Source organism: Crocuta crocuta, unplaced genomic scaffold (genome assembly GCF_008692635.1).
Source record: "Crocuta crocuta isolate KB4526 unplaced genomic scaffold, BGI_CrCroc_1.0 scaffold479, whole genome shotgun sequence".
NCBI classification, from domain to species: Eukaryota; Metazoa; Chordata; class Mammalia; order Carnivora; family Hyaenidae; genus Crocuta; species Crocuta crocuta.
In genome coordinates, this window is record NW_027531875.1 from 90,396 (window position 1) to 115,865 (window position 25,470).

At 37.9% G+C, this 25,470-nt stretch overlaps 1 long non-coding RNA gene across 2 annotated transcripts in view; it reads left to right on the forward strand.

The window, feature by feature from the left end:
* The first annotated feature begins 1,204 nt into the window (after nt 1-1,204).
* Nucleotides 1,205-25,470, forward strand: part of LOC144238994 (uncharacterized) — a 316,761-nt gene continuing 292,495 nt past the window's right edge. For both annotated transcript variants that reach the window (XR_013337276.1, XR_013337275.1), the window contains exons 1-2: nt 1,205-1,227; nt 20,380-20,558. This is a non-coding gene — a long non-coding RNA (uncharacterized LOC144238994). The remainder of the gene's footprint in view (nt 1,228-20,379; nt 20,559-25,470) is intronic.

Genomic DNA, 25,470 nt, shown 5'->3' on the forward strand with positions numbered 1-25,470 from the left:
CTAGAACTGGGATGACATTTTAGACTTGGGACAATGTGGCTGGACTTTTATATCCCTGCATGGATTCAGATAGAATGAGGACACTGGATAGTGGCTTCCCCTTAAAATAGAGGTGACCTTAGGCAAAGCAGTGTCCTTCAGCTGAGACAGTCCTCCAAGAGGGCTGACAGCACAGAGCCATCTTCAGGCAGTATTCCCAGCAGCTAGGGAGATAAATCTCACGTTTTTGCAGGGGAATCTGGCAGCATGCCACACAGGTAGGCTTTATGTATTTGTCATGGTTTCCTTGTAAGATCAAAGTAAGTGAAACACAAGAACAATAAAAGTAATTTATTTCATAAGTATAGACATAAGTATAGATATAGATATGGATATGGATATAGATATAGGTATAGATAGTATCTCCTAGACAGAGCAGAGGAGTGGAAGAAGGAGATTGTCTAATGTAGGCACCTGGGAAATCTTCCCTGATTCAGCATCAGCTGAGCACTTAAAGATAAGTAGGAATAAATCAGAGAAAGGTGGGAATGCAGGGGGAGGGGACTTCTGAAGAGCATGCTAGGTGTAAGGAAGTGTGTACAAAAGACCTGAGGTAGGAAAGAGCAGAGGAAGGTGAGGTTTACAGACTTCTTCCTTTAGTTTAGTCCTTTCGTTTCATGAGGCTCAACAAGTAAAGAGCATAAATGGCACTATGGCCTATGGGTTGTCTTCAGTATTTCCTTTAATTTTGATGGAGTCATTATCGAAGACCTTTTTAAAGTCTTACAGATTGGGAAGCTAACACAGAGGCAGCTGCTTCTGCATGTGATTTTGTTTAGAGACTGTAGGAAAAATGCTGTATCCCATACTGTCTGAAAGTGACCTCCTGTTAATTTATCAGATCACCTAAAATTCATTTGGTGGGCTTTTGATGATCTCTTGGTTTTATAGGAAGTCATCATTTAAAAGGCAGATATCCTGAACAGCATAATAATTGAGCAGGGGCTTAATTTTTATTGCAGATGATCTAACAGAAAGAAGCTGGACCTCCTAAAAACGGAATACAGAGACCCCCTGGAAGGAGGGAAGAAGAAGGAGAAGGAGAAGGAGAAGGAGGAGAAGGAGAAGGAGGAGGAGGAGGAGGAGGAGGAGGAGAAGGAGAAGGAGAAGGAGAAGAAGAAGGAGAAGAAGAAGCTCACCACTTTTGTTTGCCCTCTGATTAAGCAATCCTCAGAGAGGGGATGAAAGGTATAAAAGAAAATTTTTATGTAATTGATAATCTAGCCTCAGGACTATCTTACTTACAAGGGCAATTTACTAGTGTTGATTCTCAAGTAGTTTACCTGAAGAATTTTCCCCCACTGGTTCTCCCAGATCTTGTATTAAGAGCACTAGTAAGGAGGGAGGGTGTGTGTGAGAAAGTATGCAGGCTCTTTATGGGTGAACTTCACAATCCTGTTCCTCAGACAGCTTGCACACATGTCATTGTATGAACCATGATGCTAAGATTTGTAGTGCAATGACAGGAATGCACACCATTTCCTGTCTTTACTTCTTGAAAAAGGCTAAAGAGGAACCTGCAAGCAAACAGCAAGCTTTTGTCCTCTCTTCTTTAGCCTCTGCAACTGATGAAAGTGGATGATCCAGGCACTCCACCCTCCCTCACTGCCTACCTCACAGCAACTCAAAGTCTCTTGTGCCTGTTGCCCTTGATATACTCTATGATTCTTCCATCAACTCAGAATCTATATTTTGAAAGTAATTCATATATTGTTTATAATATGTATGATGCATTTTAGCATTTAAATACTTTGGAACATTGGTAATGGGTGAAAAATATTTGACGGTAAGGATCCAGATCAGTTGCTATATTTTACATACTATGAACATAATTCCCCTATTAGGTATCTGCTTACTTCAGGTCTGGTTTTAGATCTTTGCTTGACTTTGGTTTTGAAACTGAACTCTGTTCATAGGAAATCTGTTTCACTACAATCTGGTCTCTCTGGGTCTCAGTTTCATGATCTGTGACCCAGCGAACCAAAAGATAGATAATTGTGACAGCTTGTCTATTTCAGCTTGAACATATTATGGTTCTTTGTTCTATATGATGGTAGTTCTATCACTGGTCATCAGTACTTGTTGGAGTATTTTAGTAAAAGTTTGATTCTATGCTGTTTGAAGCTGTTCAATGAATCTTTTCCACTACCCTGCAGCCTGTAGGGACTGATGCACTGAAAATAGTATCTATTCGTTGCAATAGCCTAGGAAGTCCTGTGGTAGTTGAAATGCCACTCACCTTCTCAGCTCTGAGAAGAGCTACTTACATTTACTATTTTTCTTCGAAATAGCAAAGAATGGTTCAGTGAGTCTGTGTCATTGTTCTGTGTCTTAGATGGATTAATGGGACAAAATAGACACGATGTAGAAGTGTTAGTAACTACCTGAACCATTTCACCCAGGGAGCAAAATGTAAGCTATGATAACAGACCATCATTGTTGGCACCATTGCCCGGTGTTTATTAAGGTGATAATATTATGGGAGGCCCAAGGCTACACCAAAGAATCTGATAAACCATAGTATCCTTTCTACAAGTATTCATTTCTAAGAAAGAAAATTATTAGGTTTTGTGCCAAACATTGTGGTTTATAGCACAGTTTAAACCTTTCTTTAATCCCAAGAACAACTTTATCACATAAATTTTATTATCAACCCTAATTCTGTAGGTGGGGAAATTGAGGCACAGAGAGCTTATATAGCTATTAAGTGGCAGAGCAAGTACTCAAGTCCAGATGTATATTTTTACTTAACAAATGTTGTTATCTCTATAAAACACTGCTTTCCAGGAATGGAAAGTAGCAAGAAAAATGAGAGACTCTGACTATTTTATATTGGTTGAAGGTTCTCCCCCTAGGGTCTTAAATTCTCCTACATTCCTATGTTGTGCCTGTCTTTGGAAAGTTTTGCTTCCACAGTCCCTGAAAAAGCCTTCAGGGTTAAGGGAAACCCAAGTAAGAAGTTATACATTTATCCTGAATTTTACTATAGCTATAAGTGAACTGGGGAGCCAAGGGAGTATGGAGCAAGATATCAGCAGCGTCTGCTACAGACGTCTTTATGAACTGACAAGCAATTGATAGGTAGAGTACATAAGTGCCTTGCCCCATTCTGTAGACCACTTGTATGTATGTGATTGATTAATGATAGGACACTCTGGAGAAAGATAGCATAATGCAATAGGTACAACCATGGACTCTGGTATAGCTCTGGATTCTAATCATCTGTTATTTACTAACTGGGTTGACTTTGTCAAGTTATTTAACTTCTAAGTGCCTGTTCTTTCATATTTATATAATGAGGATGGTGATAATAAAGCTTACCTGAAGTATATTTGTGTCAAGTTAAAATGAGCTAATGTATGTAAAGCATTTACAACAGTGTCAATCCCAAAATAAGCACTCAAGCACTCTATTTCTAGTCATGTTGGAGATCTACATCACCTCCTAAATTTTACAAATGTGGAACAGAACTTTCAAAAATCTTCCTCATGATTTCTTTAAGTAGGAAGCTTTCTTTTACATTCTGCCATCAAACTCTACTCTCCCAGACCCAGAACTTCATATATATCTTAATATGTGATCTACCCAAATTGTGAATAGTCAAAGAATTCAAATTTTAAGGGGTACAGGTTTATGAGAGGGCATAATGACAAGAGGTTATGAAAAACAGAAAGAGCTGGTGTTGCCATAAACAGTTGGGATATTCTCAGAACTCCACATAAACAATACCCAGTATGGCATAGATTCCATTGGATAAAATATGATGATGATTATGGCATAGATTCCATTGGATAAAATATGATGATGATTACTACTGATGGCACTATGCTAAATGTGCTATACATATTATCTCATTTAGTCTTTATATCAAATCTGTGGGGTAGCTATTACCAGCTCAGTTCTTCAGATGAAGAAGAATCAGAATCAGAGAGTTGAAACCACTTGCTCAGGATCCCACAACTGGTAATTTGTGGGGCTGGGAGTCTGACACCAGTGCATGTTTTTTAACCACTATATGCAATTGAAACACTGCAATAGCATAAATGTTATTCTCCACTGACATCACTTAAGGCTGATGCTCAGAATAGCCTCAGAATTGAAGCTTGTGTTAAGTCCTGCTTTATTACTTGTGGCTTTGGGCATCACTTAATCTTTCTGAACTCATGTATTCTATGAAAGAGGAATAATGGTATTTACTCCATAGCATTATTTAGAGGATCTTGTGAAATTATACAAGTGCTTTATAATTAAGCACTATATAAATTTGATCATGTAAAAGGATAAACATTTTAAAATGAGATGCTAAGAGTCCATATGAATGAGAGTAGTAACAGAGGGGTTTAGATTTTAAATTATTTCATAATTAACTTTATACTTACATATTTCAGAATTTCTAATTAATATTCTTTCTCCTTCTCTTCCATTCTTACTAATTCGACTCACAAGCCAGGGTTAAATACTTACTGCATAAGACATGTTTTATGAGTTGGGAATATAGAGATGAAAGTAGCATAGTATCTACATCTGGTTTTGCTTGCTCTTTTCTCTCTGTCTTTTCTTTATTTCCCTTTCTTTCTCTCTCTTCCTTCTTTCTCCTTTCTTTCCCTCCCTCCCTCTCTCTCCTTCCCTTCATTCCTTCGTTCCTTCATTCCTTCCTTCTTTCCTTCCTTCCTTCTTCCATCTTAGATTCTACTCTATCTTAACTGACGAAAAAAAAAACTCACCACTTTTGTTTGCCCTCTGTTCATTATTTAGAAATAGTCTGAATGCTTTTAAGTTAGTTTGACTGTATGTCAAGACTCTCTGAAGACATGCTCATTTATAGATACCTCTGTCGGCAAATTAGGGCTTCATAGTACTGTGAAACATTAAGGTCTTTAAAACCATTAAGATTGTTAGCTTTGGCGCAGATAAGCAGAATAAACAAATCGCTTTCCAAGTGGGGACTACTTGTGCTGTCTTTGTTGACTTTTGAAGCTCAAGGATGTCATAAGTCTCAAAAAAAAAAAAAAATGCTTATCCTCCAAGCTGAGAACTTTCTAATAGGCCTCATTGTTTTCTGTCTAGTGTTTCTCACAGGTGCGGATAACATAATGTTTCTATGTTGGCTGTGAATAGCCGTTAATGGTTTTCTGATTTGTGTTAATCTTTCCACTTACATATAATTAGTTGTCTACCTACCCATCTCTTGGCTCACCACTGGCTATGATAGACAAGACACACAATAAGAGTCTTCACTCCTGAGTACAAAATCAGTATATTAGTGCAAACAGAACTTAGAAATGTATTTTTACATTTTGAGCTGAAAATTATGGGTTTTCATGTTAATTCACTAGTTTGATTCCTTTCTCTAACCTTGTGGTTCTTAAGAAGTAATTTTGCCCCCATAGGACATTCAGCAATATCTGGACCCATTTTTGGTTGTTTTAACTCCTCTAATTGTTTGCCATCTACTAAATAGAGGCCCCAGGGATGCTGCTTAATATTTTACAATGGACAGGGCAGTCCTCTATAAAGAATTATCTGACCCCACATATCTATAGTACCAAGGTTGAGAAACTGCAAGTCTAACCTCATTTTTTTTTACATATTAATATTTATTATATTTGAAAGATTCACTAACCATCAGCAGTAGACAGAGCCACGAATACACACGTATAAGAAAGCAATAGCTACAGCAAGATTGAGCGAATCCTGAACACTTTTATCCTACTTGATCCTGTCCTGCTTCTTGAAGTGCGGACTTTAACCTTTGACTCTGTGTCTCAATATTTTCTGTCTTGCTTTTAACTTACATCGGTGATTCTCTCTCACCAGTAACACTTCTGTGTTAATTGTAACTTGAATTTTCATAGGGGAGTGTAACCTCATTCTTCTTTGAAAAGTTTGGGAGATATAACTGCATTTTTTAAGGTTAGTTCTGCTGGCCATAATCTTAGATTTCCCAGTGTCAAGATAAACATAATCTTAAGCAAAGTAGAGGAACCAACAATGCCTCATTCAATAGATCTTATTATTCTGAAATGAAACAATCAGTATTTTTACTTCCTTGGACTAATTTGAAAGGCTCTCTTGCTTTATCTTAAGTGTTGTTTGTGTATATGTGTGTGTGTAGGGATGGGAAGGGACACCATAATCTTTTCAGTGTTTAAGATCTCTAAAAGGTTAACATGGCTTTGGCCAGTCAGGTAGGAAGGTAGAAGAATGATGAGTATGACCACCACTTGTTAAAACACCAGAATTTGAGTGATCCTTGTGAATTACTTTCAGTTTTCCTAGAATCTCCTTATTGTTTTCTCACTTTAAAATCTTTGCTCAAACTGTTCCACTCTCCCTATTAAAATCCTATCTGTACCTAAAGGTCCAGCTCTGTCAAGCCTTTCTAAGCTAGTCCAAGAAGAAAATAATTTCATCTTCCTTAAATGAATTTTGTGGGTTCTAGCCCTCTTTTTGTAGTCTTCTGTCAAAAAAATACATGCACATGGATTTATAAACATGCATATCTTATTAAAATTCTATGGTGTCTTCTGGGGCACCTGAGTGGCTCAGTTGGTTAAGCCTCCAACTTCGGCTCAGGTCTGATCTCACAGTTTGTGGGTTCAAGCCCCGCATCAGGCTCTGTGCTGACTGCCAGCTCAGAGCCTGGAGCCTGTTTCAGATTCTGTGTCTCCCTCTCTCTCTGACCCTCCCCTGCTCATGCTGTCTCTCTTCTCTCTCCCTCAGAAATAAATAAAACATTAAAAAAATAAAAAAAATAAAAAAAATAAACTTCTATGGTGTCTTCAACTGAATCTTATATATTTTATATTTTAAAGGTAAGGCACTCTATGTCTTTTATTTTTCTCATAACATCTGTCTACTGAACATGCATTTAATTGCCATTTGATCAATTCAGTCGATAAGTGGGTATTTGCAGTTCTGCCTTTCTTGTGGGGTTGAAAACCACTGTAAAGATAAAGGTATTACCAAAGTAACATTCCTTACTGGGGAAGTACTGTCTGTCAATAATATGTCGGATGCAATTACTTGCTGTTCCTCCATGCTTTTGTTATCTGTCTTCTTTCACTGTTTTAAAGTCCCAGAAAAAGAGAGCCACAGCAACACAAATTATCTGGTTTCATTTGGTGTACTTTAAGCGTTCAGATTTTCTACAGACCTTTCCCACAGAGTGTTCTTTCTGGTTAATGAAAACTCTGGAGAGAGACAGAGGTGGAGGGTGAGAGGTGAGGACAGATAAGAATTTAGATGTGTGTTTCTCACAGGGCAGCAAGTTGTGGGAGACTTTGACCTGGCTCCCTGGAGCTTATCTCACATATTTGTTAATCATGTGGAAGAGGGAGGCCACAGATTTTAAACTGTTAACTGCAACACAAGCCACACATGTGAGAGGGTAGCAATGAAACATAAAAGCAACGGACCATGTCTTGCAATCCTGCATTTGTTTTTTAAAAAGTTGCCCTGACTCTGTTCATACCATAACAAACAAATCAAAATATGATGAGGCAAACATTCTATATAGTCATGCGATGAGATCACGGTTAAATACTAACATATTTCTTTCCAGTATTCCCTTGAAAGTGTTTTCATCTATTACTTTCCAGGGCACAAGTAGCTTTACTCTTCCCTTCTCAGTACTAAAAATTCTTTTGGACTGTTCAAATGTTCTTTTCCAAACAAAACATAAAATTATATATTGCAGATGTGAATTCTTTAGATTAAAAATAGGCTCATGGCTTCAAGTTTAAAGATAAGGTATAGCAGTCAAAATGTTTGCAGGGTATACTTTATCAATTATATATCATTTAATATCCCCAGTGTGCTTACTCTGCTGCCCACTATACAAAATAATTCTTGTTGAATTATTTTGCTCTTGAGGAAACTTATTCATTTTTAAGACTCTCTATTCAATATTAACCTGGAAGCAAGCTTAATTTTACTATAGGGATGTTGTAGTTATGAACTATATATCTAAAAAAACATTTTATATTTGGAAAATACCAATTACATCCTATTTCAAGCAAACACATTCTTCAAATACAGGAATAATATGTAAGAGGTACACAGTAGGTCAAGCAAACTTAATATAAACTTTATGTATGCTCTAAAGAGGCATATCAGTGTATAATTAAATTGCTCAATAATGTAGCCTGTTGGCTTGAAGAACTTAGATTCTAAGACCTAATTTGCTAAGATCCAGAATCAAGATGGTTTTATTGAACATCTAAACATCTCATTTAGCCTCCTTCACTAGCCTCATTGATGACTCCAGACAACATTCTTTTAAGATTATAATGTCCATTTTATTTCTATTAATTGCATCTTTTGTTTACATTTACATCATTATAATATCTCTAATATATTTATTTTTGGTGTAGTTTTCTTTTTGTCTCTATACTGGGGAAATCAAGAGTGCCATTCTGTGATTTAAAATAAAATCCTCAAATTAAAGTTTACTCAGAATTTCCCTCTTACAGTTCAAAATTTTATGATTTTATGTACCTCTTTATTTCATTTGATTTATTGTTATTCTGTTGATTTACACGTGTAGCAAAAACTTAGATACCTGATCCCTAGATGGTCTGCAGGGAGCTATTTTCAGTATTCATGTATGCCATCTAAAAACTGTGTTTGAGTTGGTTATTTATTTGTGCTATGTAAGAGCAAGATATTTTATTGGTGCTTCATCAAATGTAGAATTATTTTTCTACTACTTTTTGTAAGATTTTTTGCAGCAAAGGGTGGGAGTGGTTACAGAGGTGATTGGAGCCAGTGACCTGATGGCTGAAAAATTGTTGAGAATCTGATACAGACCATGATGATACACAATGTTATCAACCTTCCTGCTTCTTGAGTGAAGACAAGAGGCTTTGGCAGTAAGATTTCCATTTGTTTAAATGTATGCTGTAAAAGTTGAATGTGGTTTTTTTTTGTTTTTCTGAAACCATTATATATATATATACAACCTGTCCATTAGTCACCTCATACATTTTATTATCACTTCATACTTTATTTTCTTCCTTTGACCTCAGGAAGAATCCCAAGTAATTCTAAAACCCATTAGTATCTATGAACACTCACAAAAAATCCATAAATGATTTCTTAATGGTCATTACTAATCAGTATTAAGCAATCTTGAACTGCCTAGAAGTCACTGTATAGAGACTTTAAAAAATATTCAATATGTGAATCCTCTTACTCTCTTTTTTTAAAACTATTGTTTCTCTTTTGAGTATCTAAAAATAATACAAAATGTTTACTACTCAGTAAAACCATCATAATAAATGGGACAATTTCATTTTCACTCTCCATTATTACAATATATTGGATGGTAAAATAAGAAAATTGCAAAACTGCTTTAATTTACAAAGAGTTTGAGGAATCCTGACTATCCCCTGTCTCTCCCCCCGCCCCACACCCACTTCTGGTTGATCCCTTGAGTAAGATAGTTATAGACAAAGGGCTTAGAAACACTGAGTTTAGATATAGTTTCCAGCTCCTGTGGACACCCATGCCATCTGAGGAATGATCTGTAGTGCTGTGGGGTATTATATAACAGAGAAACATGAGGTTTAGATAGGACTTAGATATACATGGGAGAAACATGGGATTAGAGAAACATGGGATTTAGATATAGATGGAGTTCAAATCCTGGCACCACTATATTGTAGTTGTGTACTTAGGGCAAATAGCCTGTTAAGTAGGGATAATGCTAATACTGACCTTATAAGGTTGTTAAAGAATATATGAGATAATGAATAAAAACTCCTAGCACAGCTCCTATTATCCAGTAAATATGCTGTAAGGTTTTTTTTTATATTTATTTTTTAATGTTTATCCTTGAGAGAGTGAGAGAGACAGAGAATGAGCAGGGAAGGAGCAGAGCGAGAGAGGGACACAGAATCTGAAGCAGACTCCAGGCTCTGAGCTGTCAGCACAGAGCCCGATGTGGAGCTCGAACCCATGAACCGTGTGATCGTGACCTGAGCCGAAGTCGGACATTCAACCGACTGAGCCACCCAGGCGCCCCTGCAGTAAGTTTAATCATTACTCTTATTCTCACTTCTGTGTCCAAGAAAGTACATTGAGAAATCTTTCTGACACTCAAAGAGAAATACCGCTTTCTCACATCTCAGTGGGGAGGACCACTACAGGAATAAAGCAAAAGTTGAAAACAAATGCTCAACATGAGACACCAAAATTTTCACTGAGGCTCACAGGGTGGGCATTGGTGCTATTTATTGGGGTTTATTAAGTGTCACAAGCAACTATACAAATAAAGACACATAGAAAGATCTGTAGTTTTGTTCTCTGAGTTATGCTTTGTATTGTCACTTAATTTGGTACGTTAACAGTCTGGTCAAAAGTAGAAATTATTGTTTCCAATGATCTTCAAAGTTGTAACACCCCTGTCTAGAAGCTGTAGAGCTAATTTAAATCAATTTATCATTATTTAGAGTCTTAAACACAGCAAAAGGAGACCTTTGAAGACATCATCTATTATAGTCCATAAAAGTTGGGAGTTTTCATATTCCTAAGTATGTTTAGCAGGCATAATGAAGAGGTTTGTCTAAATACTTTCCACATTCACCATGGGAGGTAGGCTTGGTGGGAATAGTGGGAAGTCTTTAGGAGAATTTGTATAATAGAAGCCTCTCCACTTTCCCAGATTTGATTGGGAGCATACAAACAGAGATGCTTCTACTAGAGACCACCATGTAGTGTCCATTAGACCAGTTATTCTTAGCAAGCCTAATGAGGAAGTTGGGCTAAGGAAGAGATTATCATCATGAAGGACCTTCCATGCATAAGGAGACTGATGCCTCTGGGAAAGAACTTGGCATTTCCAGATCCTACCATTTTTGGCTTAGAACTTAATCTTAGTTTAGTGCCTTCCTCTGCTATAGCACCAAAGAAATCAGTGACTCCACTAGTTAGGGAAGTACTAGCGCCTGGCACATTGGTTAAGCAGTCTCCATTTGAAGTCAGACTTCTTGGATTTAAAGTCTAATTTAGACACTTTTAAACCTGGAGACCTTGGGAAATCGTTTAACCTCTTATCTCTAATTTCTATATTTTTAAAATGAGATATACCTCATAGGATTTTTGTGGATAGAATCAGATACTGAAAGTAAAAACTTAGCTCATTTATTGGAAAATTTTAAATGCTCAAAAAATTAGGGGTTTTGTTGTTAATATTTTGGGGACACTTTCGGTTCCATATTAGAAAGCTAATCTAGTGAGATAAAATTTTCTTTTGGTTAATGAAGTAGTAATGGGATCCTTAGGGAACTAGAGGGCTAAGAACATGGAGGATCATACCTTAGCCAGCACTTTGGTCTAGAAGAGTAGCGGCAATAGGTTATAGTGTCTAAGAAAACAATGTGTGAACACCTTGGATACTCATTATAGTGATGAGGTAATGTCCATCAGCCCAGAAAGCCCCTTTATCTAGGACCTTGGATACCTCTCTGCTGAATTGTGTTTCCCCAAAATTCATTTGTTGAAGTCCTACCCCCCATACCTCAAAATGTGACCTTATTTGGAAGTAGGGTCTTTATATATATATCAAATTAAAATGAGGTCATTTGAGTGGGCCCTAATTCAATATGACTGGTGTCTTTAAAAAGGGGGAAATTTGGACATAGAAATATAAAGAGAAGGAAACCACCATGTGATGAGTCACGGGGAGGACAGTCATCTGTAAGCCAAGGAGAAAGTCCTGGAAGAGATCCTTTCCTCACAACCCTCAGAAGGAACCAATCCTATCAACATCTTGGATTTTAGAATGTGAGACAATAAATTTTGTTATTTAAGCTGCCCAATTTGTGGTACTTTGTTATGGCAAACCTAGAAAACTAGTACAGATACTTAACAAAAAGTGTCCCAGAGTGGAATCAGTGAGGATATTGGTGGTACAGGTAGTGGCATGTGAAAGAACTAAGGCCTAGTTGAGGTACAAAGCCATGGTCACAGACAGTAGGAAAGCCATCTTAGGGGATTTGCCAGTTTGGATGTGGTTTGATCCTGCTTGTACCTGGGAAAAATAGGATGCCAGAACCTTCCTCTCCTCTAGTTTTCCAAGGGTTTTTAGAGCATAGTGGTAATAATCATCCCATTTGCTTTCTGCTTGGTGTCAAAAGCATGCTCAAAGGACTCAACATATTTAGGAGGGAACTTCTGTTTGGTTTGAAACTAATGGGAAGGGAAAGGTATGAATCTTACTTTCAACTCCTCCATTTTGGTAAATCAAACCCAGATGATAGGAAACATCAATAGGAATTTTTTTACTTCTGTTTTGAATGACACAGGCCACTGGAGTTGTACATAGTTGTATGAGATTAGTTAAAAACATGTTCATCCCGTCTTTTGTCAGACATTTATTGAGCTCTTAATATATATCAGGCTCCATTGACATTAGGACTTTGATAGGAGACAAAATTTAGTTTCTGGGCTCACAGGACTTACTATCTAAAGAGGAATGTATGTGAATAAACAGAAAGCTGCAGCAGACTGTAACAATTGCTGAAGAACTCAATGATGCTATGAGAGCACACAGGAAGGCCATTATGTCATCCTGGAGGGGACTGGAAAAGCTATGAAATGCCTCTAGGAACAGATAAAGCCTGAACTAAGCCTAATAGGCCCTCCTATCTAAGTGAATGGAGGGAAAGGAGAGGGCAGCCCAGACAGTGGGTACAGCACAGGCAGTGTGTTATATGAGGGAATGAGAGAACATGACACATCTTCCATAAGCACAAATGATTCTTTTCATGAACAGGTTAAGTACCGAGGGAAAGAAAAAAGATGGAAAGTTACTAGAGGATGTGCAGTAGCCACATGGAGTAGAAAATAAACTAATTTTTCAGTTAGAATTCATGCACTTATTCAATAGATATTTATTGAAGTTCTAAATATATTAGGAATAGAGGAGTGCCTGGGTGGCTCAGTCGGCTAAGCATCTGACTTCGGCTCAGGTCATGATCTCACAGTTTGTGGGTTCGAGCACCGTGTCGGGCTCTGTGCTGACAGCTAGCTCAGAGCCCAGAACCTGTCTTCAGATTCTGTGTCTCCCTCTCTCTCTGACCCTTCCCTGCTCATGCTGTCTCTATCTCTCTCCTAAAAATAAATAAAAACATTTTTATAAAAAGGAATAGAGCACAGAGTACTCATTTCTGACCTGTTACATTTGCCTCCTGCCTGTGTCACTTCCTTTCTGTGTGGATTCTGAGCAAGTCATTAACCTAAAGTGGGAGATTCTGCACTTAATTTCCTCATCGGAAAAATGGATTAGCTGGATCCAGCTTGCTGTTAGTTCTAAAATGACGCTGCCATGAGCAGTAAGAACATGTTATCCTAGTTGACATGGGTAGAATGTGAGGCTGGTTCATTGCCCTGCCATTCTAACCCCAAGTACCCTGGGCCCAAGTCTACTGAGTTAATAACTCCATACTGGGAAGAAGAGTGTTCAAATAACAGTCCCATTAGGCAACGATCCCCTTCTCCCAGAGTAATAAAAGTCACACATTATGATTTGTATGAAATAAAAACCATGAGGTTTGTTATTTCTGTGAAAAATCTGTCATGTCTCTGTGGAAACTGGTTTTTATCACTTATAGGGTTACTGTAATAACTGTAGACTTTTCTACACTCATTCATGCTCCAAGAAACAATGGGAATTTTACATCTTAGTTTATGAGCAATTATGACTCAATTGTGAAAATATTAAGTGTTGAGAGGAGAGAAGCATAGCTGGCCTTGGAGAAATACCTCAAGCAACTAGAATTTGTGCTGGTATCCCCTTTCCTCTCTGATCATGCTAAGTACCCTTCCTTTCTTTCTCTACCCTCACCTCAACCTGTCTTCTCATTTAGGTTGGTAGCTAATGAGTGGTGCATATCACCCACAAATTGTGAACTTAAGAAAATGATCTCTTGTATTGGTTATAATAATCCATGAAGAATATGCCAGTATCCCTTTTTTACAGGTAAGGAAACTGAGACTCTGAAATAAGAGATAACTTTTCTGAGACCATATAATTAGTAAATTCCAGAGCTGGGATTAGAACCAGGTAAGGTTTCACGCCAGACTTTGCTCTTACTCATATTCTCTTTCTCTTTCTCACTCTGTCTGTCTCCCTGGAAGAGTTAGCTCACCCTCAATCAGCATGCTTGTTGTAGGTATCAATTTTGTAATTGTTGTATCAATACTGATGTCTGAATATGAGTCATTATTGATTTCCAAATCATGTTCTCATGGAACTTGGCCATAATCCTTAACCAGCTTCAGTTGTTTCCACCCTCAAATATAAGTTTGAGGGAGCTAAATCTCTTCTTTCTGCCATAATGTTAGACATAAACCTTCCAAAACTATGCATTTTGAAAGCAATTAAACATTCTTTAGATGGTATAAGTGTTATTTTATCTTATTTGGTTGTAATGGGAAGATTGCTTTGCAAAAATCATGAAGTATCTTTCTTTATGGGACATGATATAAGCCAAAGGCAAAAAAAGAATTTACATGTAGAAGATAAAAAAAAAAAAAAAAAAACCAAAACAATGAACAAGTGAGGCTCCTCATTGACATTTCCTATGGCCATTTGAGAGAAAAGGAAGTATATGGGCACAGAATACAAAGCAATCAGCCAGGACTATTTTCATGGCCACAGGATTTACATTCTTGTGGAGGAATCAGAACAGCAATAGAATAACAGGTGAAGAAGCCACAATAACAAACTTCTCCTTGCCCCATCCCCAATAAAATGGCATTTACCAAGTGACAGCTGATGAAAAAGCCTAAAAACAAGAAGAGAAACTTCTGTTTTAGCATTTGTAAAAAGAGTTGTTTAGCATTATTTAGCTATGTTCAACCAAGTATTCCTCTTTCCACCTGTGCCTCTCCTCTCTTGATACTGTACATTAGCCTAAAATCCATTAACCATTGTGGAAAAAGCACCCATATTGTGGGCCTGTTGTAACTTTTGAAGACATTCTGCAGGATAAGCTACCCACACCAGTTGAAAGGATATTTAGTTTTTGCTAAACCTGTTTGTTTATGGTCAGCCACTCCATTCCCTTCTTTATTTTGGCACTGTGGCTGACTTTCAGAGATTCTCTATTCTAAGAAAACCAGGATTGCTGCACCTCTTTAATCATCTGGCAAGAGAGTTTCCCTAGACTTGACATTGCGGCTGACCTGGACACCTAGCTCAAGCCCTACAACCTTGGCAATGCCAATGGGTCTGTACAGTATTGTATTCACAGAACCAAGTGTCCCCAAGATGAACTACATCTCAGAGTGAAAAGTACAATAGCACAGTCTGAGCAAAACAGCTGATCTGAGAGTTTTCTGCCTGCCTCTAAATTTTTTTCATTCTGGCATGAGAGGCTATCAGAACATTTCCATCCTTCTTGTTCTCAGTTATCACTGTAGCTGGTCTTTTGTATATTTTCCTCTTCACCCTCCAGCCCTGATTCTATAGCCTTCCAATCTCATATTGTCAACTTGTGGTGTCTCCTCATAATTTCAAATATATCATGGCCAAAGCTGGCCTCTTTCAGAATCTCTCCCATGTCTACTTAAACAAGTAATCCCTGAGACTCCTCCCTCAAATTCTTCTCCCTCTCTCTTCCCATTACAACTCAGTTGGAAGAAGAAAAAAAAACAAAGACAAAATCTATTGTTTCTCCCTCCACCTATATCCTAGGTTTTTTTTTCCTTGATGTTCTCCTAGCCTTTATACCCAAGAAACTATGATCATGTCTTAGCTAATATTGCTGTCTAGTCTTTTATCTTCTGATCCTTTCTGCACATCATATAGTTATGCTTTTCTCAATACAGTCTTTTCCTTGAGTTTCTCCTATGTTTAGAAGCCTGAAGTAGAATCCAGCCTTTCCTGAATCAGCTGTAAATACTTTGCTAAGTTTTAAGTATTATAGAATCTACTGCAAATTTATCAAACCTCATTTCCTGTTGTTTCCTTAAACACATCTCTATATCAGACAAGGCAGTTCTCACTCACCTCACCAACACAGAGTTTATTTCTAGCTTTCATATCTCTCTTCACTTAAAAGGTTTTTTAAAAATACTTTTTGTTTATGCTAGTTCTATTCATTAAAAATCTAAATCTCGGGGCACCTGGGTGGCTTAGTCGGTTAAGCGTCCGACTTTAGCTTAGGTCATGATCTCGCAGTTCGTGGGTTCGAGCCCCGCGTCGGGCTCTGTGCTGACTGCCAGCTCAGAGCCTGGAGCCTGTTTCAGTCTGTGGCTCCCTCTCTCTCTGACCCTCCCCTGTTCACGCTGTCTCTCTGTCTCTCCTAGAAAAAAAAAAAAAATCTAAATCTCAACTCACACCCTTTTTCATGAAGTTTTCTCTGGCCACTCTAACCTGCAACCTTGATTTATTTTTTGCCTCATTGAATTTCTGTTGGTCTTTCCTGATTGAATGTTATCTTGAATTGTTCTTGAATACTTTAATAAGAATTAGCCTCATCTTTCCAATTAGAGTCTGAACTCATCAAGGATCAGAGACTACTCTAAATTCTCTTTCGAATCAACAGAGAGGCTAATTTTTGTGATGTCCATCCTTCATTCTCTGATAAAAGATAAAGTTTTCTACCATTTGAATTTAAATAGCTTCTGAAAGTCTATGGTGTCTTTTCATTTGCATTATCTATGAATCAGAAAGCCTTACCAGAATTTTATTAATTTGTATTTTCAATCAGAGAAATTAGCTGCTGACCACCCTCTGTAGAGTTTCAAGGACATCTTGGAAAAAGCCTTGGTACCTATTTGAATAAGCAAATATATGCCAGAGAGAGCATTATAATGACCAAAAGTTGCAAGAGCTTCTGTTATATTCATCAAACCTCTGTCAGTATGAGGAATTTTTAAGTGGGAGTGGGAAAGCCTACTTGAGGAGCCCAGAGAGTTACCTAAGAGAGAAGCAACTCGTTTCCCTTAGCTTCTTCTCCCTGAGATTCAGAATTAAGGAGTTCTGCTTGTTTTTGTGTGGTCCTGAGCAACCATCAGTGGCAAGAGAGGGCAACATGAACCTTTAAGTAAAGTTAACATAAGTTCAGAGGAAGATGGCACTGAGTGAACACTGTTTTCTATGTCCAATGTAGTAAACACTGAAATCAGCTTCAGTTCAGCTCTTCTTTGGGACAGTCTGCAATTAAGGCCTTTACACTTGGGGGTCAAGCCTACACTAAGGCTCAACATAATACTTCTACAAAGGACCCCTACAGCCAACAGTGGGCAGCATAAAGGGATTTTAGTCCCCATCACATTTCTGGATATAACCATTGGAAACCACTTGGCCCCAAACCAACACTGCCCAAGTTTCACTCAAGCCTCACATCGGATACAGTATATCCTATGAAACTGGCTTTGAAACTGTTTTGTCCTGGGAGCCCCAGCTCTTTTTAATGGCTGTTGGTTACACTGGGGAATTAACCTGCTGCTCCTCAAGGAATGGAATAGAAAGGAAAGGACAAAAAGGAAAGGAAAGGAGAGGAAAGGAGAGAGAAGAGAGGAGAGGAATGAGGGCATGGAAGGGAAAGAAAGGAAAGGAGAAAGGGAAGAAAGAAAGGAAAATTTGTCTCAGCCGTTGTGTTTTGGCCAAGACCACCCAAGATAAACCCAGCTTCTACACAGTAGCTCTCCATGATAGTAAACACTCTTCTTCTCTCCTACATACTGTATTTAAAAATTTTTTAACGTTTACTTATTTGTATTTTCAGAGAAATTAGCTGCTGTCCACCCTCTGTAGAGTTTCAAGGACATCCTGGAAAAAGCCTTGGTACCTATTTGAGTAAGCAGAGAGAGACAGAGAGAGACAGAACACAAGTGGGGGAGGGGGGGGAGGGAGAAAGAGACATGGAATCTGAAGCAGGCTCCAGGCTCTGAGCTCTCAGCACAGAGCATGACGTGTGGCTTGAACCCATGAACCATGAGATCATGACCTGAGCTGAAGTCAAACGATTAACTGACTGAGCCACCCAAGTGCCCCTCTCTTACATACTATTAGGTACAAGATGTTCCTTGAAGTTGGAATGTAGAGAGGGTTGAAGCCATGAGGAAATGCAGACCAAACCTCCCTCTTCTCCTAAGTGAATATTCAAGCATAATTATATTTTGGGATATAACTAAATCATATTCTGTATTCTATATGCATGTAGAATATAAAGAGGATTCCATATTATTTTGATGTTCAAAATAAACTTGTAAATTAGAAAGGCCAAATATTACTTCCCCCATTTGAAATGTCAGCCCTTTGTAGCTGAGGGTCAAGCAAGGCTTCTTGATTGTATAATATTCTAAAATAATCCAATCTCCTTCTTGACCTGGTGTGACAAGCAGAAAATTTTCCCCTCCTCCCCAAATGTCCACTTCCCAATCCCTAGAACCTGTGAATATGGTATTTTATATTGCAAAGGGTTTTTGCTAATGTGAAGTATCTGGAGATGGGGAAGTTATCCTGAATTGTCTGGCTGGACCCAACATAATCACAAAGATCTTCGTAAGTGGAAGGTTCAGAGTCAGAGAGGAGATGTGATCACAAAAGCAGACTGGGAGCAGGAGAGGGAGAGAGGGAGGGAGAAGGAGAGAAATTTGAAGGTTCTATGCCCCTGCTGACTTTGAAAATGGAGGAAGAGGCCCTGAGCCAGAGAATGCAGGTGGTATCTTAAAGTGTAAGAAAGTCAAGGAAATAGATTCTCTTCTAGAGCCTCCAGAAGGAAGGCACTTCTGCCAATACCCTTATTATAGGACTTCAGACCTCCAGAATTCTAAGATCATACATTTGTGTTGTTTTAGGCCTATAAATTTGTGGTAATTTACTACCATGGCAATAGGAATCTATACACCTAGCTAAGACACAATCAGTGGTAAGTCTTTAGCAACAAAACTTATTTGTAATCTATTTTACTGCCTATCTATTTCTGTATGGAAAGAAAAGATAGTATAATAAATAGTTAACTGGCAGGAAATTATTTGGTGCTTACTTACCTGATAGGATTGTTGTGTATTTCTAGCTTCTGGGTATCACCAACTTCTCCTTACAGACACATTCAGCTACTGCAGCCCAACTCTGAATGTCCCTCTGTGCACGTGTCTGCCAATTTCACACTTGGGCATGAAAGCAGAGCTGTGGGTAGGAACAGTGTATGTTCTGAAGGGTCAGCAAAAACTTTTGCTTGCTTAAAGTTTTTTCAAGCTGTTTTCAAGGTCCACTAATACCATGTTGGTTCACAATTACAAATTAAAAATGAGAATTTGCTTTTGTGACCGTTTGAAGAACTCTACTCAGAAACATCTACATACTTTTCAGTTTCCCAGGGTTTAAGTTCAAAATTCTCAAGGATGTCTGTTGAAGTTCATTGGAGAGAAATGACCTTCACATTAATTTTTCCTTTACTATGAGTCTATTTCATTGTTAGTAAGTTTCCAGGAAAAGCCATGTTCTTCATGCTAGTTTCCTCATTATTTGTGTTGTGGTTTTTCAAGAGATTCAAACTAAGTCAACCCAGATACAAGTAATAAGCCTTCAGTAACTTGGTGAAATTTCTAAAGTCTCTAGCATTTAAATATTTTTTCTCTAGAAATAAAGTAGTCAGACATAGTCATAATTCCATAACTTGTTATATGCAGCTACACTGAATAAGAAGTATGAAATGTTATGGTCATAGCTTCTTACTCCTCATAATCACTAACAGTTATTGAGCACTTATTGTATATCAGGTTCTGAGTTAAGTATTTTACATTTGTTGGCATATATGATTCTAAAACAGCTCTGTGATATTGTATGGTGGATTGGTTTTATGAATAGCTGCAATTATTCACATATCCCTAGTCTTAGTCCATTCAGGCTGCTGTAACTAAATACTACAGACTGGGTAGTATAAACAACAGAAATTTATTTCTTACACCTCTGGAGGCTGGAAGTCCTAGATCATATTCTCTGCTGAGAGCCCTCTTTTTCATTCATAGCTGGCACCTTCTCTCCATGTTCTCAAATGGTGGAAGAGGCTAAAGATCTCTCTGCACCCTCTTTTTATAAGGCACTAATCTGATATGTGAGGGTTCCACCCTCATGACTTAAGCACTTCCCAAAGACTATTGTTTCTAATACCACTATCTCTGGGGGTTAAGATTTCAGCATATAAATTTTGGGGAGATTCATTCAGACTGTAGCATCCCTGAATCCATACATTTAAGAATTTCTTTTAATACTGACTCAAGGCTTGAGCCTATAACTTGCTCTGGTCAATGGAACAATGGCAAACTTGTTGCAGGTGAAGACTTGAAAAAATGCCTGCACATTTTTTTCCTTTCTCTTAGATCTCTGCCACCACCAGTGAACAGACCTGGAGTAGCTTTCTGGAGAGACATGAATTATATTGGAGAAGAGCTAACATATCTAAACAAGGATATTCTAACCTATGCAGCCCCACTCTACCCTTCCAGATGATGAGAAGATGAGTGAATCTAGCCAAGGTCAGCCCAGCTCAGTCCATATTGTGAGTAATAATAAATGCTGATTAGTTTAAACTCTTAAGTTTTGAGGTGGTTGGTTACTTAGCAATAGCTAACTGATAATGTGTAGATATTAATATTCTTAGTTTGTATATGAGTAAACTGAATTTTAAAATTTACTTTAAATTTTAAGTAACTTGTTCAAGACTGACTCTAGGGATGCCTGGGTGCCTCAGTTGGTTAAACATCTGACTCTTGGTTTTGGTTCAGATTATGATCTCACGGTTTGTGAGCCCACATTGGGCTCTGTGCTGACAGAGAGGAGCCTGCTTGGGATTCATTCTCTCTACCTCTCTCTCTTCCCCACTTGTGCTCTCTTACTCTCTCTCAAAATAAATAAATAAGATTTAAAAAAAGAAGACTGACTCTACAGCCTATGAACTTAACCATATGCAATTAAAACACAATTTGCAAAACTTTGAAATGAAATCTTCTACCTAAAAATTGATAAGGCTAGTTCCTGTACACATAGACATGGGCGCGTGCGTGCATGCACACGCACACACACATACACACACACAGTGTCTCCATTCTTAAAGGACAGAAATGAGCATTATGAAATAGATATAACATAATGGAGCATTTGGTGATCATCATTGATCTGTTAACTTCACATAGGTGACACTATCGACATTCTGGGCAGAATAATTTTTTCTACTGCATAGGACTCTTTTGGGACTGCAACATGTTTATGGACCTTGTCTCTGTAATGTTCCTTGTGCCACCACCCCAGTCATAATAACCACTAAAATATCCTCATAGTAATTTTGACTGTTAATCTTGGCATCTACCCCCTGCCTCAAATTTCCAAACCTCTCTAAATGGGGGATAGGGCTGGGGAGAGATATCACTTCCAGTTGAGAACCACTGTTGGAATTTTTAAAATACTAGAGTTAATAAAAAAATACATGTAGTTTTTATGTGTATGTACTAATTCAAAATAGCTCACTTTGTTTATCTCAATAAATTATTATAAGGAAAACATCCTTGACATCACCACTCAAGTAAAGAAGTACTTTGTCTGTCAATCTCAGATACCTCTTCTGTACTACCTGTCCCTACTGCAACTCCCTCCATCCACTCAAAAGTAACTACTGTCCTAGATTTTATAATAACCACCTCTTAAATTTTTATTTCTTTGTAGTTTTCTCACACAAATGTTTATCCCAGGTCAACATAGTTTTGTTTTGACTATAGTTTAAAAAATATCTGACTGGTCAACTTCTTTTAATCTAAAACTAATATCTCCATCATTTTCTTTCATTTATAATTTATTTGTTGAAGAATATTGTGTATTTAACTATCAGGGCAAAGGTAATAAATATATGAAAACACATTTTTTTTGGTTTGGAAAAAATGGCAATATCATTTATATTGTCAGCTTATGCATATTTTATTCAGAGTCTGTTACTACAAGGCATTGGTGTCATTTTGGCACAGTTATGTCTTAAGATAATGACCCCACTGACTTTCTTCCATTAACATCATGGCCAAGGATGTTAAACAGTGAGGTTAATAATAATTTCTCAAGGAACAGCCCTTGATTGCTTCCAGGGAAGCTATTAACTGCAGCTCTATTCCACTCATACCTGTCCAAGAATGATATCATCACGTTAGCCATTTATTTAGTACTTTTCCAATCAGGAATGATACAGAAAATGCTTTTGCTTTTTTCAAGTCTTTTTCTATCTTCAATTGCTGTTTCATGGCTTTCTCCTCCCAAGTTAGGAAAAAAAATCTAACCCTAGACATTACTTGAGATCATGATGCTACAGTTTAGGCTGCCTTTTTCTTAACTTCATGTTGGAATACTTTAGAATATCAGCTTACAGTATAATAGGGAAGGTAAGAAGCTACTTATCCTTTTGAAGTTGGCAGGTAAGTTGATTGCCTGGAAATCTGAGTGCTATTCAAACCTAACAAAATTTGCCTTCTGATTATAATAGCAATACATGATCACAGAAGACTTTGGGGAGAAAGCAGAGAAGTACAAAGAAAATTAGTAAAAATTAGAGAATGATACCTTGTTGACAGAGTCCATCTTCCTCATTTTAATTTTAAGACCAAATGTTTAGCTGTCATTTTCAGGGATAAAACAGCAATGCCACTGCCTAAATAGTATTGTGCTAGCCCTAGCACCAATGCCTGCCTGTCTGGACTGGGGTGTTTCCTCCCTCTTGGCATGTATTTGACCTGTCACTGCACTAAAGATTAAAAACTGTGAGGGCCACCTATCATGTGAACTCATCCGCAATTTGGTTTTGTCCATAATCTTACATGGGACTGTCTTCTATTCTTCTCTATAAACATCCATTCCTAGGATTTTTGGATGAGCTTTCTTCCAAAGTGAGCAGACTTGTGTGACAGGTGGTTCCTTGTCTAGTCTGGATGGTCAATCAGGATGTAAAATAACATGAAATTCATTAATCTACAGCCCAAGCCAATACTATTCCTCACTAGCTCTCACTAAAGCCTTCTTTATCTATAGTCAGGAAATATCTGATCATTAAGAGATTCCATAAACTTCACTCCATTTTTATTTTCCATGTAACTTAGCTTCCAAGGTCTCTGAGGAAGAATTTAACTTCGCCTGGGGAATACTGTTAGTATGATATGATAATTAACAATGAATAACTTGTGCCTGGCATAGTGAAAACTCAAACTCAATGAATGTTAGCAAATGCAACAATTAGTAGTAGAAATTTTAAGTTGGAGGATCCATGTCTCATCCAAATGAATATGTTCAAATATATAGTTAGAAATATATAAACAGGGACACCTGGGTGGGTCAGGAGATTAAGTGTCCAACTTTGGGCTCAGATCATGTTCGGATCTCATGGTTCATGAGTTCGACCCACAAGTTGGGTTCAGTACCGCAGCTTATTTCAGATTCTGTGTTTCCACCCACTTTTCTCTGCCCCTCCTCCATTCACCCTCTGTACGTCTCTCAAAAATATTTAAAAAAAATTTTTTTAAAGCATAAAAAGCTCAATTAAAAAAAGAAATACATAAACATTTAAGAAAATACAAGAGTGTGTAATTAGCTAAATGATATATTGCCTGTCCTTTAATAGCTTGAATTATCCTGGAGAGTCATTGCCAAAGCTGGAAAACTCCAATGGTCTGTATGCTTTCAACTTTACTCAGAAGACAAACATGACTGGGGCGCCTGGGTGGCTTAGTCGGGTAAGCGTCCGACTTTCGCTTAGGTCATGATCTCGCGGTTCGTGGGTTCGGGCCCCGCGTCGGGCTCTGTGCTGACTGCCAGCTCAGAGCCTGGAGCCTGTTTCAGAGTCTGTGTCTCCCTCTCTCTCTGACCCTCCCCTGTTCATGCTGTCTCTCTCTCTCTCTCCTAGAAATAAATAAAAATTTAAAAAAAATTTAAAAAAAAGACAAACCTGACTTTGCCTGCTTATTTTCCAATAATTCATGGTACCCAACAGATTTGTTTTAGGTTTAGAATTAACTAATAGGTTTTGGTGCACCTGGGTGGCTTAATCAATTAAGTGTCCGACTTTGGCTCAGGTTATGATCTCATGGTTTGTGGGTTCGAGCCCCACATTGGGCTCTGTGCTGACAGCTAGCTCAGAGCCTGGAGCCTGCTTCGGATTCTGTGTCTCCCTCTCTCTCTGACCCTCCCCTGCTCATGCTCTCTCTCTCTCTCTCAGAAATAAATAAAACATTAAAAAATTTTAAATTAATTAATAGGTAGAATTAATTTAATTTAGCTACTGAGTTGTACACTCTTTGAGAGCCAGATAGGCATTTTACTCACCTATCTAGTGAGCTCCTAGCAGAAGACATAATAAAAACTAAGTTTTAAATAAATATTTAGTGAATGAAAGAACCCATGTATTTAGTTAGAATAACATTGCAGGTTAAATCTGCTTCCTGTTTCCCTAAGAAAAATTTGCGGTACAAAAGTGAATTTATTTTAGAAATTATTGCAAGTCCATGACTGTACTCTGAATGGTCATCTGGTAAAAAGCTAGAACAATAATCCTGAAGACAAAACATATCTAAATTCATTCATTTGTTAACATATTCAGGACGTATTTATGAGCATTCACTGTGTTCCAGGTGTTGTATTAGGCAATAGGAATACAGCAGTGTGGAGGACTGATATGGTTCCTGCTTTTATGGAACTTAACAGACTAATGACAGACACAAGTAAATTGTTAATTTCAAGACTATACAATCAATGTTATGATAGAGCCTGCCATATATATACAGCCTATGCATAGCCTAAAACAGTGGTTCTCAAACTTAGCATGTATCAGAATCATTCAAAGACTTTCACAGCACAGACTGCTGGGCCCATCCCCAGAGTTTCTGATTCTGTGTGTCTGGAATGGGGCCAAGAATTTGCATTTCAAATTCCCAGGTGATGCTAATGCTTCTGGTCCAGGAATCACTTTAAAAACCATTGGTTTAGGGGCACCTGGGTGGTCAGTTGGTTGATCATCTGACTCAGTTTTGGCTCAGGTCATGATCTTGCAGTTTGTGAGATCAAGCCCTGCCTTCGGCTCCAGGTTGATGGCACAGAGCCTGCTTGGAATCCTCTCTCTCTCTCTGTCTGTCTCTCTCTACTCTCTGCCCCTGCCCCACTTGCGTGTGCTCTCTCCATCTCTGTCTTTCTTTCTCAAAATAAGCATTAAAAAATAGATTAAAGGAGTGACAGGGCAGGCTGAACTAAACCTTGTGACCTCATTAGTTTAATGATAACATGAGGGAAGATAATTCATTGAATTGTCAGTTTGTATAGATACATTTCTTCCTTCTTGCCTGTTCAAGGAAAGAGCTTGAGCTTTAGCAATTTTCTTGCCACATGTAAATTTTGCAGAGTATTAGGGAGAAGTTCTTTGAACTCAAGGGTCTTTTATAAACAGCTATACT